Source organism: Micropterus dolomieu, linkage group LG03 (assembly GCF_021292245.1).
Source record: "Micropterus dolomieu isolate WLL.071019.BEF.003 ecotype Adirondacks linkage group LG03, ASM2129224v1, whole genome shotgun sequence".
NCBI lineage: Eukaryota > Metazoa > Chordata > Actinopteri > Centrarchiformes > Centrarchidae > Micropterus > Micropterus dolomieu.
The window spans coordinates 8,115,954-8,129,533 of NC_060152.1; the positions used below are offsets into that span (position 1 = coordinate 8,115,954).

The following is a 13,580-nucleotide window of genomic DNA, read 5'->3' on the forward strand; positions in this document are numbered from 1 at the left end:
GTCATCTGTACGGCAATGTCAGGCCAGCTTCTGGCAGTCTCAAGCATTGTGGTCTGGGATTCTTCATTTAACTGAGAAAAACAGGATACAGTGTGTGTCCCCCCTTCCTGGTCCTCCCGTTGTATTCATTCAAGTTTAGGTTCCAGGGGGAACCAATGACTATGAGTAGTACAGCTTCATCAGGCAGCAGATCTGAGGTCAGTTAGCTGCCTTGAACATCACTATACTTTTCTTCACTTCACTTCATTGTCCCTTCATGTCACCTTGCAGCAGCTAATAAAAATAAATGTTAAGAAATGCAATCTATTAGTAAAATGTATACTTATTGACAAAGCCCCAAAATGCAGCAAGCATCAAAAACAACAGACATCAAGGCAGAAGACAACAAATTTCACTTAGCAACTTAAAAATTAACTTCAGCTACGTGAACATGAAAGCAGAACATTTAAAATGACAGGAACCAAGAGGATGCTATGTGCAATGACCACACCTTTTCCTGTAGTGATAAATAGCTAAGCTAATGGTTAGATAAGCGTGTGTGTGTGTGTGTGTGTGTGTGTGTGTGTGTGTTTATGTTGGAGAGTATCTTTATGAGTGAGATCAGAAGGTACTGGAGCTCTGTCCCCACGGTGATGGAGAACAGAGTGTGGATAACAATGGCTGGAGTGATTAGGTCACCATGGTGACGCCGTTGTTTTGGACCACTTGAGGACATCGAGTTCAACATAGAGCCAAGGCCAGGCTGATTTTATATTGACCCTATCTACAACTAGGAGGTACTGCAACAAAACTCATACAACAGTATTGTTGCAAAATACTTGAATACTGTTAACTTCACAAATCCAGTATAAGATCCAGTATAAGACCTGACAGCGCCTGAAGTTCCGTTCGGTAGAGCGGGTCACCCGCACTAATCTGAAGATCTGTGGTTCGATCCCTGGCTCCTCCATCCTGCATGTCAAAGTGTCCTTAGCAAAATACTGAACCCTACATTTATCTTGAAGGCTGTGCCGTCGGTGTGTGTGATTAATTTCTTTCTCCTCATGTCTCAAAGTCCTCATGTACTTTGTCAGTGTTTACTGTCACCTGAACTCCTACTTTGCTCCAGACAAACAAGAGTCCTAATTTGGGCTTTGTCACTTGAATGTAAACAGATGTCGCTTTGGGGCAGTTGCTGAAACAACTATTTATGTCATTTTGCTTGGGAGAACAGCATCTTCCTGACCCAAACTTTTTGGTCGATAATTCTGGTGAAGTTTGACAATGTTTCCCAAACAGATGCAAGATTTGACTACTTTTCCACTATTTGTATCTTTTTCCATCATCTGTCATTTAATTGAGGCTTCATCCAGTTGCCTAAAGTTCAGGTCTACACCCATTAATGATGCCCCCTACCCAAAGGAACGAATGCATACTGATCCATGACAGACCACAGGTGCAAAAGTCAAATTAGTGGTCTTGGGTTTTACTCTGCATTTGTCATGAAAATGTCTTGTGATCAAATATAGTTAGTACTGTCCTGCACCAGAAGTTGTAAATGCTTGGAATGGCAAGAAACAAAGTTCAAGGCAAAAACTGAGTTTTAAAAAACAGATATCTTCTAGCTAAGTATTCACTGAGGGGTTTTTCCTCAACAAGCCCACTGTATAACGTCCCTATAAGGCACACAAACTTATTCTGTGCTGTTGCGAATTACCATACCAATCAAAATTTTAGATCCTTTACTCACACAAGAACAATGTTATGCATCTATCCCTATGACCAAATATTTATTATGCTGCAACAGTATAACTGTACAGGGAATAAAATTAAAACAAATGTTATAGTTGCAGTCTTTGGGGACATTGATGAAAACAAATAAATAATGCTTGTTTTCTTCTTTCACGAAATGTTTACTTTTTGCAGATGTGTGGGATCTGATGTGGCGTACTCTAAAATTGTCTTGTTGAGCCGGGCTTCTTGCCAGTTGGAGGCCTTTGCTCTCCCTGTTGTATTACTCTGACACATTTGAGGCTCGTGCGCTCTCGCACACAGACCCACAGTGCAAACTGCCGCCTGGTCCTCCACACTCCAGACCAAAACCACAGGCAGGATGACTGTGGCTTCGAGGTCAGAGAAAGCAGAGGGGTCCACAAAAACAAACTTAAACACTAAGACACTGTGATAAACTCACCTCTATGGAGCAGAATAAACAAAAGCACAGACTTAAACACCTTGGATTGAAATCATGTCTGGTCTCTTTAAACAAGTGTTTTATACAAACTTTAGTGAGTGAAATGGTGGAAAACCCAAAATGGAGGCTCTCGCTGAGGTTTCAGAGGGACATGACCATACAGAGCTGTAATTATATGTGCTGTAATGCTCTGTTGATCATACTGGTGCAGAGACACATTGAGTCCTTATAAAAAACACAGCCTTTCCACAAACCGTGACCAAAAAACATAGCTTTTCATTGTAAACTCTCATAGGCGAAAAACCTCTCAGTCCACAACATTAGAAGGCAGCAGCTTGTAAGAAAGACGTGTAGCATTTTATAATTCATAGCATGTAGACTCACCAGAAAATAGTTCTGTTTTATGTTCGAGCAATTAATCACATGAACCATTGGCTTTATCACATAGTGACAGGATTCAAATTTGTATATTTCATTTTTGAGATTCAGACATATAATAACATGAATTTAACATTTTCTGTCATTTGCCCTCCTATTTGCTGGTCATACCATGTTTCATGTCATCTCACGTGTAGCAGATTCCTCCTTTTGCACTTAATGACAGTGTTATAAAAAATACATTTGCACTTGTCATAGACAGATTGTAGTGCCATAAAATAAACACCTGAGTACTTAAAAATATTTATATTTTTATTGTATTACAATAACTAATTTGCATTTACGTATGGTTACAATGCACAGTACTTTGTAGGTACTTGGTCATAAACCAATGAATTGGGAATTTTTTTTAGTTAGTTGCAATATTAATCACCAAAGTTATTATAATACAGCATGGCAACCCAGATTTTTCACTCAATTCCGCAAATGTCATGGTGGAGCTGGAGGAGAAGTCTAGGGATCAGCAAAGTCAGACGGATACATTGTCTGGGGACCATAAATCCTTGGAGAAAGGTTTGAGCCAATCTACCTTCCAGATGTTGAGAATATGAGAAAATGCGACCTGCTGGTGGCACTGAATGAAAAGTCAGGGGATCATCAGACTCATTACAACTCATCCCCAAAGCACCATCAACGTCTGTATCAAATTTCATGCCGATCCATCCGTTAGTTGTTGAGCTATTTTAATCTGGGCCAAAGAGGTGGACCAACCCACGGCCATTGCTGCTAGCATGGCTAAAAATAAAAGCCAAGTTGTAATTAACTGGATGTATCATTTAAAGAAAAACACATTGACAACATAATAGCGCAAGAATTTAAAACTTCACTGAATCATACTATTTGAAAAAAATGTCTGCCCTAATGATTCTATAAGCAGGATATTTCTAATGACTGTGGCAAGTGATTGGTCTGTTGGAATGTCCTTTGTGCCATTGTTTTAGCTTGAATCACAGTTGAGTTGTTGATTCAGACGCACGCTTCCTCCTCAACTCTTCCTGTGCTTTACTGTCTAATTCGACACTGCCAATCAGGAAGCTTTCTATGATTTCTCTGACTACTTTTTATATTATATGGCGAGTGAGAAAAGCTCCCTCCCATTTAGGGCAATCATTTTCACAATCAATTAATAATTCATATTTTTTTCATGTGGGTGGCGTGGTGGTGCAGTGGTTAGTGGCACTGTTGCCTCACAGCAAGAAGGTCATGGGTTCAAACCCCGGTTGCCCCGGCCTTTCTGTGTGTGGAGTTTGCATGTTCACCCCGTGTCTGCGTGGGTTCTCTCCAGGTGCTCCGGCTTCCTCTCACCATCCAAAGACATGCTGGCTAGGTTAATTGGTGTCTCCAAAATTTTCCTTAGGTGTGAGTGGTTGTTTGTCTATGTGTGGCCCTGCGATGGACTGGCGACCTGTCCAGGGTCAAAGTCAGCTGGGATTGGCTCCAGCCCCCCTGTGACCCTGTACGCAGGATAAGCGGTTGACGATGGATGGATGGACTTTTATCATGTGTAGAACATTATAAAACAAATAAAATCATGTCCTTGAGCCCAAGGTGAAATTATTTATTTAAAAGCATGTGTTTTTTTGCAACCATCTGCGTGAATAATACGGAGAAAAATGTCTTTGAAAGTATCCTGAGGCTGTAGTCTGCCCTCAAACATGTCAGTACCATTTAATTACCCCCTCTGATGTGGTCCTAATTCTTTTTACACATGAGAGCATCATCCTCTTGCTCGTTTTCCCACCATGACAAGCTAATTTCTTTAATCATAATGCCTTTCTCTATGCTTAATATCGCTTAAAAAACAAATTATTACTGTCCTCCCCTTTCAGGGTCAGTCAGTTGTGGGAAACGCTGCTTTAAAAAAAAGATTCATAAGGACCTTTAGTCACTGTGTCTTTAGCTGATCTTCCCTGGACAAAACTATGCAAAGACCAGCACTTATTCATCCATATTTATTAGTACAAAACAGAACAGGCCACAGAGTCAAGAGCCTTTGAAATCTTCAGAGGAGCTTAAGAAAACAGAAACAACCTCCACTTACAACAATCACAAACTGTTGATGCTAGTGTTGTCTCTGCGCAGAATAACTCTTGGTTAACTCTCTTGTTAAGAGAAAAAAGCGAGTAATTATATTAAGCAAGCGGCTAGTGAACTGAGTGAAAGACCACGTGTATGCTGTTTTGGTTCGGTCCTTTCTCTAATACTTATTTTGTCCTAGGCGTGTGTTGATCTTGGTCAATACTGGACGCAGTCTTGAATGTTTGGTGCCAAATTCCAATACCATAGCATTGATATTTTATTTAATTTCTCCACATTCATGCAAATAATATGACATCTCACATGTAGAAACCTCTGTATGCAATACAGTTGTGCCTGTATAGAGGTTATATGCAGCCAGATCAACATCCCTGTTTAACTGTGGTTTATCCTCTGTCTTCTTTTATTATTGTTTTCTAGAATCATAATAGGTGAAATCAACTTGAGCATTTCTGTTTCTGGTCTCAAATTGATCTTGAAACAGTCAGGAACTCTAATTGGACCTGGTTTTGAAGTTGACACGGTTTCAACTTGCACTGAACATTTGTGGCATAGTCAGGGGGAAACTTAATTCTCGTTGGCTGATATTTCTATCAGCAGAATTTGAAAATATAGTAGCTAAAGAATAAGTCTCGCGATATTCTGTTTGTTTCTAACAAGTGTTGCTTGTATGGTCAAAGCCTGATATACAGTAGCTTCTCTGTTACATAGCTCCACTGTTGGCGCAAATACCTCTACATATTATGACTGTAGGATGTCATTATGCATTGAGAACATCTGGATGTTCTTAAAGTGTGGTGACATATGCAAGAAATGTCTGAATCTATTTCACAGCTTTTCCAAACTTTACAGTCCGTCCCTCAAAGGTTGGTTGATCACTGGTGTGCAGTTCTCCAATCGCTTGTTTGACCTGTAGTGTCATACGAAGGGAAACAGGCGATCAGACTGCAGCCACTAAAGGGGAAACGCTGTACCACTGGAGGCAGCCAAAACTGCCAAGTCATCACAAAACTCTGTATCGAACATCGACATAAACACAGATGTGCACTCACAGAACTTGCCTGTTCCATGTACCTCAACACACACACACACACACACACACACACACACAGCCACACTGCTTTCTTTTCTTTCCATTATAACCCTTCCTTTGGCTAAAAACTGTGCGAATTGCTTACTCTTGTGGTATTGACCCTCATGGTAGGGGAGCTGCTGTCCAAACCCTGCTGGAGAGGTGTGAAATCAAATCCCATCTGCTTTGGCAAAACCTACCACCAGCACAGAAGCTGAATAAGCTTCAGCGTCTGCAAAACCCAATTATTTGAAATAATTTATGCCACACTTATTAAGAATTGTTTCTTTTCTGAAATGACTGAGACCTTCTGTATAAAAACAGTTGTAGCAATTCTGTTTTTTGTTGATAAATGTTGGGTAAAATATGGGTTTCTTGGGGGGTCTATGGCGACTGACAACATTGTACTGATCATTTCTGTCTGTCTGCGGTGTCTGAATAATCGCAAGGGAAGCATCATCCTTTACTGAGACCCAAGTTTTAAAAGCGACATATTTCATACTGCGGATAACATTCCCATGCAACAGCTTTAATGTGAGTCTTCAAGTCACGCCTGTATGAAAGAGAGAGCAATTTACAGTAACAGACTTTAACCATGCTTCATCTGGTTTCGATTAAGACAGCACTTCTTATGTGACAGGATGGCAGCTTTTTTTTTCTCTTAGCAGCTGCTACGCTACAGCAAGCTGGGAACCATTTCAGCTGGTGTGGCCATCTTTTTCTGTTGTTGTTGATGATGCTTTTCTGTCATTTGTTTCCAGGATGAACCTATATAACCATTTCTTCTCCAAGGAAAAAACGATGTGACATCTGGGTGATTTTCAAGTGTTCCTGCCTGCAGGGTGCTACAGCCATTTTCCGAGGAGAGTGGGAGCTACACACTGGGAGACAGATGTGCGTCTCAATAAATGCCATGTCAAGTGTCTGTTGTAACTTAGGTACCTAGATAACCAGGAAAAGCTTGGCATAACATTAACACAAGCAACCACAGCAGCTGCAGAGTACCAGCAAGACAGGTAGAGAACAGTTATCAGTTATTATCTCTATTGGCTTTCCTTCTCTATCTCTATTTCCAGGAAGTCCAGCCTGGGCCAGTAAATTCCTAAAAGTTAAACCCCATTGATTTACAGGCCTACCTCTGGCACATGGTGTGCTGCCTTTCTGGAGGACAAGGTGGAAACCTGCAACTTATTAAAGTGATCATTTTAGAGCTTTTTTTTAACACATAGCCCCAAAAGCTCCTTCTCCCTCCCTCTCTCCAGATGGGCCTCATCCTGCAAGCATCTGGAAGTTAAAACCTTATTTTCTTCACTTAAAAACTGCAGCCACGTGTGCTACCCTGAAGGTGAACCCTCATAGATGTTCCTTTACTCCGTCTCATTCTCCATGCTTTTCCCAGCAGCGTCAGTAGACTGAAACAGTTTCAAACCCCATAGGTGGTGCCGTTAATTCACTTTGTTGGACCACCTCGTGGCTGAAGAAAGATGAAAGTAGGCCCTATAGAATCTGGTCAAGTTAATTGAAAACCCTGGCATGGTCGTCTGCATTGCACAACACGTTGGCCTCTAGGGGCTTTTTGGTATGACACCTGCATATCTGTCCAGCACAACAGGAAGACGGGGGGCACAGAGAAGACAAGAGCCAGATACAAGTCACCACACAGGACATCCTGGGCAACACTGTGGGAGGGCAAACACTGGCCATGGTAGGAAAGCGCAAAATGGGTACAGGGACTTGTCATCTTGTTTGGGTATGATATTCCATCTAAAGGAAACCAAGTGGAGGGGAGACTGTTAACACTTTTCTTTTTCTGAATGCCCAGAGGCAAACAGAAGCAGCGGGAAACACAGCAGGTCTTCTGTGAGTCATGGAGGAATACTTTTTTATCACAGCGAGGCTTGTCCAGGCTTTTCAAAAACTGCTGCAAATTAGTGTCAACTATTTACCACTTAATAAGCAAGTAAGCAATTTTGTTGTTAACACATTGCAAAAGCACAAGTTACCACAGAGTATCTTGTCAGCACTTTATTGACGATGTCTTTGAAGATAACATGCTTTTCTCATTACTTTTTAATTGAGTACAACTCCCTGTTTCATTGTTGTCTGTCTCCGACAAATAATTTCATCTCTTCAGCTGAGTTTCTTTCAGTTATCTTTTACATGGCAAAACAAGTTTTCAACCAAATCAAACCCTGGCCCCACAGTCTCTCAGGTCCATGCTCTCTCATCTGTGTTTCACTCATCTTTGCAGAGCACCAGGGGAATGAAAACTGGGACAAACAATAGGAAGCCGATAGGAAACATCTTGCATGTACATCCAGGTTTGCATCTCAACATTCTCTTCCTCTGACATGTAAACAGAAGTGAGTTGGGAATAAAATCAGCCGCGTAAAAGGAAAAGTCCTTCAACGACGCCATCAGACCTAAGCAGGCTCTAACACTCTTTCTCTTTCTCACTCTCTAACACTTTTTTCCAACAGCAAACCTCTTTTGGGCTTCTATGTCCATTTTAACAAAGAATCCTTTTCTCCAAACCGAGCTTGTGTTGTTTTGAGTAATGGGGACGCTGAAAAATAGTGATGATCTGTCATCCTGCCTTTCCTGAGACTAGGTTTGTCTTTCAGAAGTGGCCTGGAAAATGGTGTACAAAAAAAAGTCCTCTCATAAAATCCAAGATGGACGACTCTGAGAGTCATAGCTTAACACAGCTGGTGGAGTGGATCTGGGTCTGAGCTCAGAAAAACATCAAGAGTTCTAACAGTTCATGTCCGCGTGGTGCCAAGCATGACACAAAGGCCATTTGTTTTTCACATGCGAAACTCACATCTTGTATGGTAAACACATGATATTTCATCTTATAAATGACAAAATAAACATTCTGCGCTTTATCTGCACAACTGATTTCACTTGGGTGAACTATTATAAACAAACAAAAACATAAACATAACCCTATTTTTATCACAGAGATGGAAACAAAAAACGAGAAGCCTTCTGGGCTTTGACTTTGGTGCTATATTTCCTCTAATTCTACATAGGTTTAACTTGGTTCCAGTTATCCTGCATACGCCACAGTGAGACATAGACACCAGTGAAATCTTAATGAACAATGTCTCCACTGCTGCTCCACCCTCCACCCCAAACACCACCCACCAACCACCAGCATAAGCAAGTTCAGGAAAGACCCTCACCACAGTACAAGTAGTCTGTGGTCACTTCATCAAGCCACTGCAGGCTCCTCCTTCTCTTCCACCCCCAAACCCCCCGACCTCTGTTTTTTATGATCGGTTATTTGAGCCAGAGCCCAATGAAACTGTACATGTTCCACAGCCAGAGCAGAGTGAGCTACCCAAAACCCCCGAGCTGGAGGGCTGCAGTCGAATCTGCTCCAAATTACTTGCACGGCTGCAGAGCACATGGGGTTGAAAGGCTTATATAAGCCTGTGGTAGGAATATTCAATCCGTGTCACCTTCTTTTAAATTCCCTGTGCTCTTTGTCTTTTTCAACACAACTCTTTTGGCATCAAAAATAGCAGCTTGGGGAGTAGTAGGTAATTTGTTACATTGCAAGATGGATTCATAAGGACAACTTTGTCACCGATGTATAAAAAGTGTGAGATGAGTGAACTGAATTTCCAGTGACATTATGCAGCATTTTACACACAAATAAAAGTAACTTTTCCTGCGTGCCACCCAGTACCACCAATATGATTGACAAATAAAATGGAGAAACACTACAGTGTTTACCAAGAATAAAAGAAAACAAACAAGACTAAAGATGCTCTCAGACAGCTTCAGTGTTCTATATTTTGAATTGGTGGCTGCCTCCGCAGCTCCCAGCTACCTCCAATCCTCAACACCCATACCATACCATGTACGAAACACTACAGGCGGTTGTTTCCACCTACCTCAATCTCATCGTACTGCTAAATTAACCTCAAATATGAACCTCATGGTGGTGTAGAGGAAAAATTTGGGATTCATGAAAGTCATGAGGGGCATCACTGTTGCCTCACAGCAAGAAGGTCCCGGGATCAAACCCCGGTCGTCCCAGCCTTTCTGTGTGGAGTTCTCTCTGGGTGCTCCAGCTTCCTCCCACCGTCCAAAGACATACAAACTAGGTTGATTAGTGACCCAAACTTGTCCTTAGGTGTGATGTTGATGTTGAGATATTTCACTGGATAAATTTACTACATGAAAAGTAAAGGAATCACCAAAGTCAATAGGATCCATTAGATCAATAGATGTACTGAGATGTTTCAGTCTGGACCAAAGTGGTGGATCGACCAATCCATACAACCATGCCTCAGTCCGAGCTTCAAAGTATAATACAAACAAAGAGCTCAGGCTGTGATCTCACTTAAAGAACACACAAATGGTGTGTGGCCAGTGGGTATAAACTTGTCAAGAAGAATTGTGGCCTTCAAAAGACAACATGCAGACACTCTGGTGACTCTGCGTGGTGTAAATTTATAAAACGTCCGGGACAGGGGGATCAAATTAAACTGAGGCCTCTAGCCTCAGTTCAACTTTTTCTACTTCTACCTCATCTCTTTGTGTCTCTGTTCAGTGTCATCTCCAACCAAAACATATCCAATAGCTCGCCTGCGCCTGAGTCCTCTGCTGGACAAACATATGGTAAGTCAGCCAGATCTCCAGCTGTCAGACGGATTTGTTTCTTCACCAGACAAAAAAAATGGGTCACCATTATACCACTGATAGCTGTAACAGTCTGGAGGAGGGCAGACACGTTTCAAGGGGGAGATGCTATTTTCCACTAATGTGATGATCTCATTTGAACAAGACACTGAAGAAAAACAAGGATAATTTCAGTTGTGTTATCTTTCGCATGTAGAATTCAACTCATGAAACCAATATATAAATAATGGCACATATAAATGGCACAGTGCTTTAGGAATACTTGGAGAAGGAAAAAAGAAAGTTCAGTCTGCAGTCAGAGAGACTTCCTGGCGATTTTTGGTTGCCAGAGCAGATGTGAGGTCAGGAGTCCAAACCAGGTGGCTGAGATTTACTCTGATAATGAATCATATCTTGCCTTCTTCACAGATGTTTTTATGCCTCAAATGGTGCCAGGGTCTCTTTAATCAAAAAGCCTTCATTCACAAGTCACAGACATTAAGTGCAAAGTGCAAAAATGCTGAATTTATAGGGTGATTTTACAGCTCCACCGGGGGAAAGAAATGAAGAGTTTGTGTCCAAGACAGTATGCTTCACTGTACAACAATTTATCATTTTATAGCTCTAAACTTACAGAGGCTCAAGACTGTAAAAGTGCTAGTCAATTTGTCAACAAGTGACTCTGAACAACCTGGTGAAGTGCAGTAGTTTTATTTAAATGTGGTGCTTCTATTCAATTTGTCTTTTTACCAAAACTCTGCAGATCTTTTACTGCTTCCCAGAAGCTGCACCGGCTCAAGAAAATAATGCACACACAGTCAGTGTATGAAAGCAGTTTTAGTTCATCATATTTCCTTCAGTGGACCCTTATATATCAGTCTTATTCACAGCATCACACACAGTCCTCTTGCGCACAAAACAAGCATCAACAACCCACTGGAGCCTCTCATATAAAAAAAAAACACTATCTCCATCTGCTTCACCTGATTAACTCCACTGACAGGACATGAAAGTTGAGTCACACCATCAAACTCAGGATGTCGCACAGTTGTATGGACTGCAGTCACTTTGCTGCCACGTTTCATTGGCTTGAGTCACAGCTCCTCTGTGACCCGAACACAGACCAAAAGATGAACTTAATGATAATCAAACACAACAGAGGCAGAGGAGGAGGAGGAGGAGGAGGAGGAGGAGGAGGTGAGCACTGAGGAAACAGGAGACTCCCAGCAACTTCCTCTGCAATGAATCGATAGCGGAGACATGCCAGAGGAGCACAGCTTTTCTGAGTCATACTCGCTTGATAGTAGCTGGAGAAGTTTTCAAGCAAAGCCAGAGATGCCAAAATAAAAAGCAGTCAGGCAGGAAAAATATAGCAAGTGCATAAAGTGGTTCCACAATGCCAGGAACTCACTTGAACAAGTGGTTCCTGTGCCGGGTGTTATGTGTTTGTATACCTACTTATAATAGTCTGTGCACTTGTTGATGAACAGACAGATGCTTTTATTGTCAGAGCGTGGCAACTGGAGGTCCATTCACACAGAGCATTTATTATCAACATAGCAGCAAAACACAAAACTGTTGAGAAATCTGTATAATGGTAATGAAATGTTATTTACACACTTTCACTAAGTACATTTACTCAAGTGCTGTAACAAATTACGAGGTACTGGTACTTTCCATTTCCATTTCCATTGTATGCTACACTTCATACTTCTACCCCACATTTTTTGACAGCTATAGTTACTGTCTCCCTTGCAAACTAAGATTTTACAGACAAAATATATGATTGTCTTCTGTGTTATGACAAATTGTCACCCAACAGTTTGTAAAGTAGTTTATGTTTGCAAACAGCAGGTAAACCAGTAATAATAAAACAATATTATAATATACATAATACTGTAATATTACTGTTTCATATGGGTCATTCTGCATAATAAATACACTTTTACTGTTACTTGAAGTATATTTTGATGATAATACTGTACTTTTACTTAATCAGTGGTGGAGAAGGTACTCAGTAAAGGTAGCCAGACAGCAATACAAAAACACTCCATTACAAGTAAAGTATCAATGAACATGTCACTTAAGGAAAAGTATGTAGGTATTGTTAAAATGTACTGGAAGAAAAATGTGAGTGTTATAGAGTTACTGTTATACATTTCATTAGCATTTTACTGTTGTAGTTGATCTAGATGGAGCTCATTTGAACTATTTTCTATATTGTTATCGCATTTGATGAGCTCCTCATATGTCAAAGTATGATACTTACTTCTGAACTGTAGGGCATTAGAAGTATAAAGAAGGATAAGATTTAAATAATTAAGTAATGTTGTATTTAAAATACTTGAATTAATGTAATTTTAATAGTCTACTTTCCACCACTGCTCCATAGCAAAATTTTCAATGTAAGACTCTGATTAATTGTAGTAGCCTGCTACTGTTACTTAAGTAAAGGACGTCTTCCATTATTGTTCCCAGTTATGTGCAAGGAAATCATGCTTTAAAAAATGACTCATACAAAACAACTGCAGTTTTCCTATAGTGTCTGCATTTTAAATGGATTTTAATATTAGAAGAAATGTGCTAAATTGTAGGCATTTTAGCACATTGCGTCCACAGCAAACGAAACATTCGTCTAAGTATAAATAACTGAACTCGAAATGGTCTAAGTTGCATCACCATTTTTGGGAATGCGTTAACACACGCTGCACTATTTTCCATAACAACACATTCCCATACAGTATACACAGTAAACTGGGTCTGTCCAGTCGATAACCACTAAGGTGTCATCGTAATTGTCATAAAAATCGTCGGCTTTCAAATAAACCATCAATGCCTCCGTGACAGTCGCGGGTTTTTTTTTTTTTTATTTATTTACAGCATTTTACTCACCTTGCCGGCCAAGAACTCCCAGATTATGTGTCGCTCTAGTATTGCAGTTAGAAACCAACTTCCCAAGGACGAAATTCAGAAGAAAATAGGGGCTCACACACTTCTAATCTTCAAGCGGTATAAACAGTGTAAAGAGAGAGAAAGAGACCAGTCGCATCTAACGGGGGAGGGTCCTGAAGCCAAAGAAACTGGAAAAACTGTGACAGCGAGGGGACTGGTGGAGGAGGAAGAAGGAAAAGAGAAAAAAAAAGGGATGGGGAAAATAGTAGAATAGTAGATTTGGGGAGGTCATGGGAGGTGTGTGTGTGTGTGTTGGGGGGGGGGGGGGGGGGG

At 40.9% G+C, this 13,580-nt stretch overlaps 1 protein-coding gene and 1 long non-coding RNA gene across 3 annotated transcripts in view; one reads left to right on the forward strand and one right to left on the reverse strand.

Moving 5' to 3' along the window:
- Positions 1 to 6,599, forward strand: part of LOC123968502 — a 33,144-nt gene extending 26,545 nt beyond the window's left edge. The window contains exon 3 of the long non-coding RNA XR_006824476.1: positions 6,482 to 6,599. This is a non-coding gene — a long non-coding RNA (uncharacterized LOC123968502). The remainder of the gene's footprint in view (positions 1 to 6,481) is intronic.
- Positions 1 to 13,580, reverse strand: part of LOC123968499 (multiple epidermal growth factor-like domains protein 10) — a 52,656-nt gene that overhangs the window by 32,496 nt on the left and 6,580 nt on the right. The window contains exon 1 of one of the 2 annotated variants that reach the window (XM_046045318.1): positions 13,248 to 13,438. The exons of the other annotated variant lie outside the window; for it this stretch is intronic. The gene's annotated coding sequence lies outside the window, so the exon portion shown is untranslated. Of the gene's footprint in view, positions 1 to 13,247; positions 13,439 to 13,580 lie in introns of those variants that run through there. 2 annotated transcript variants of the gene reach the window in all.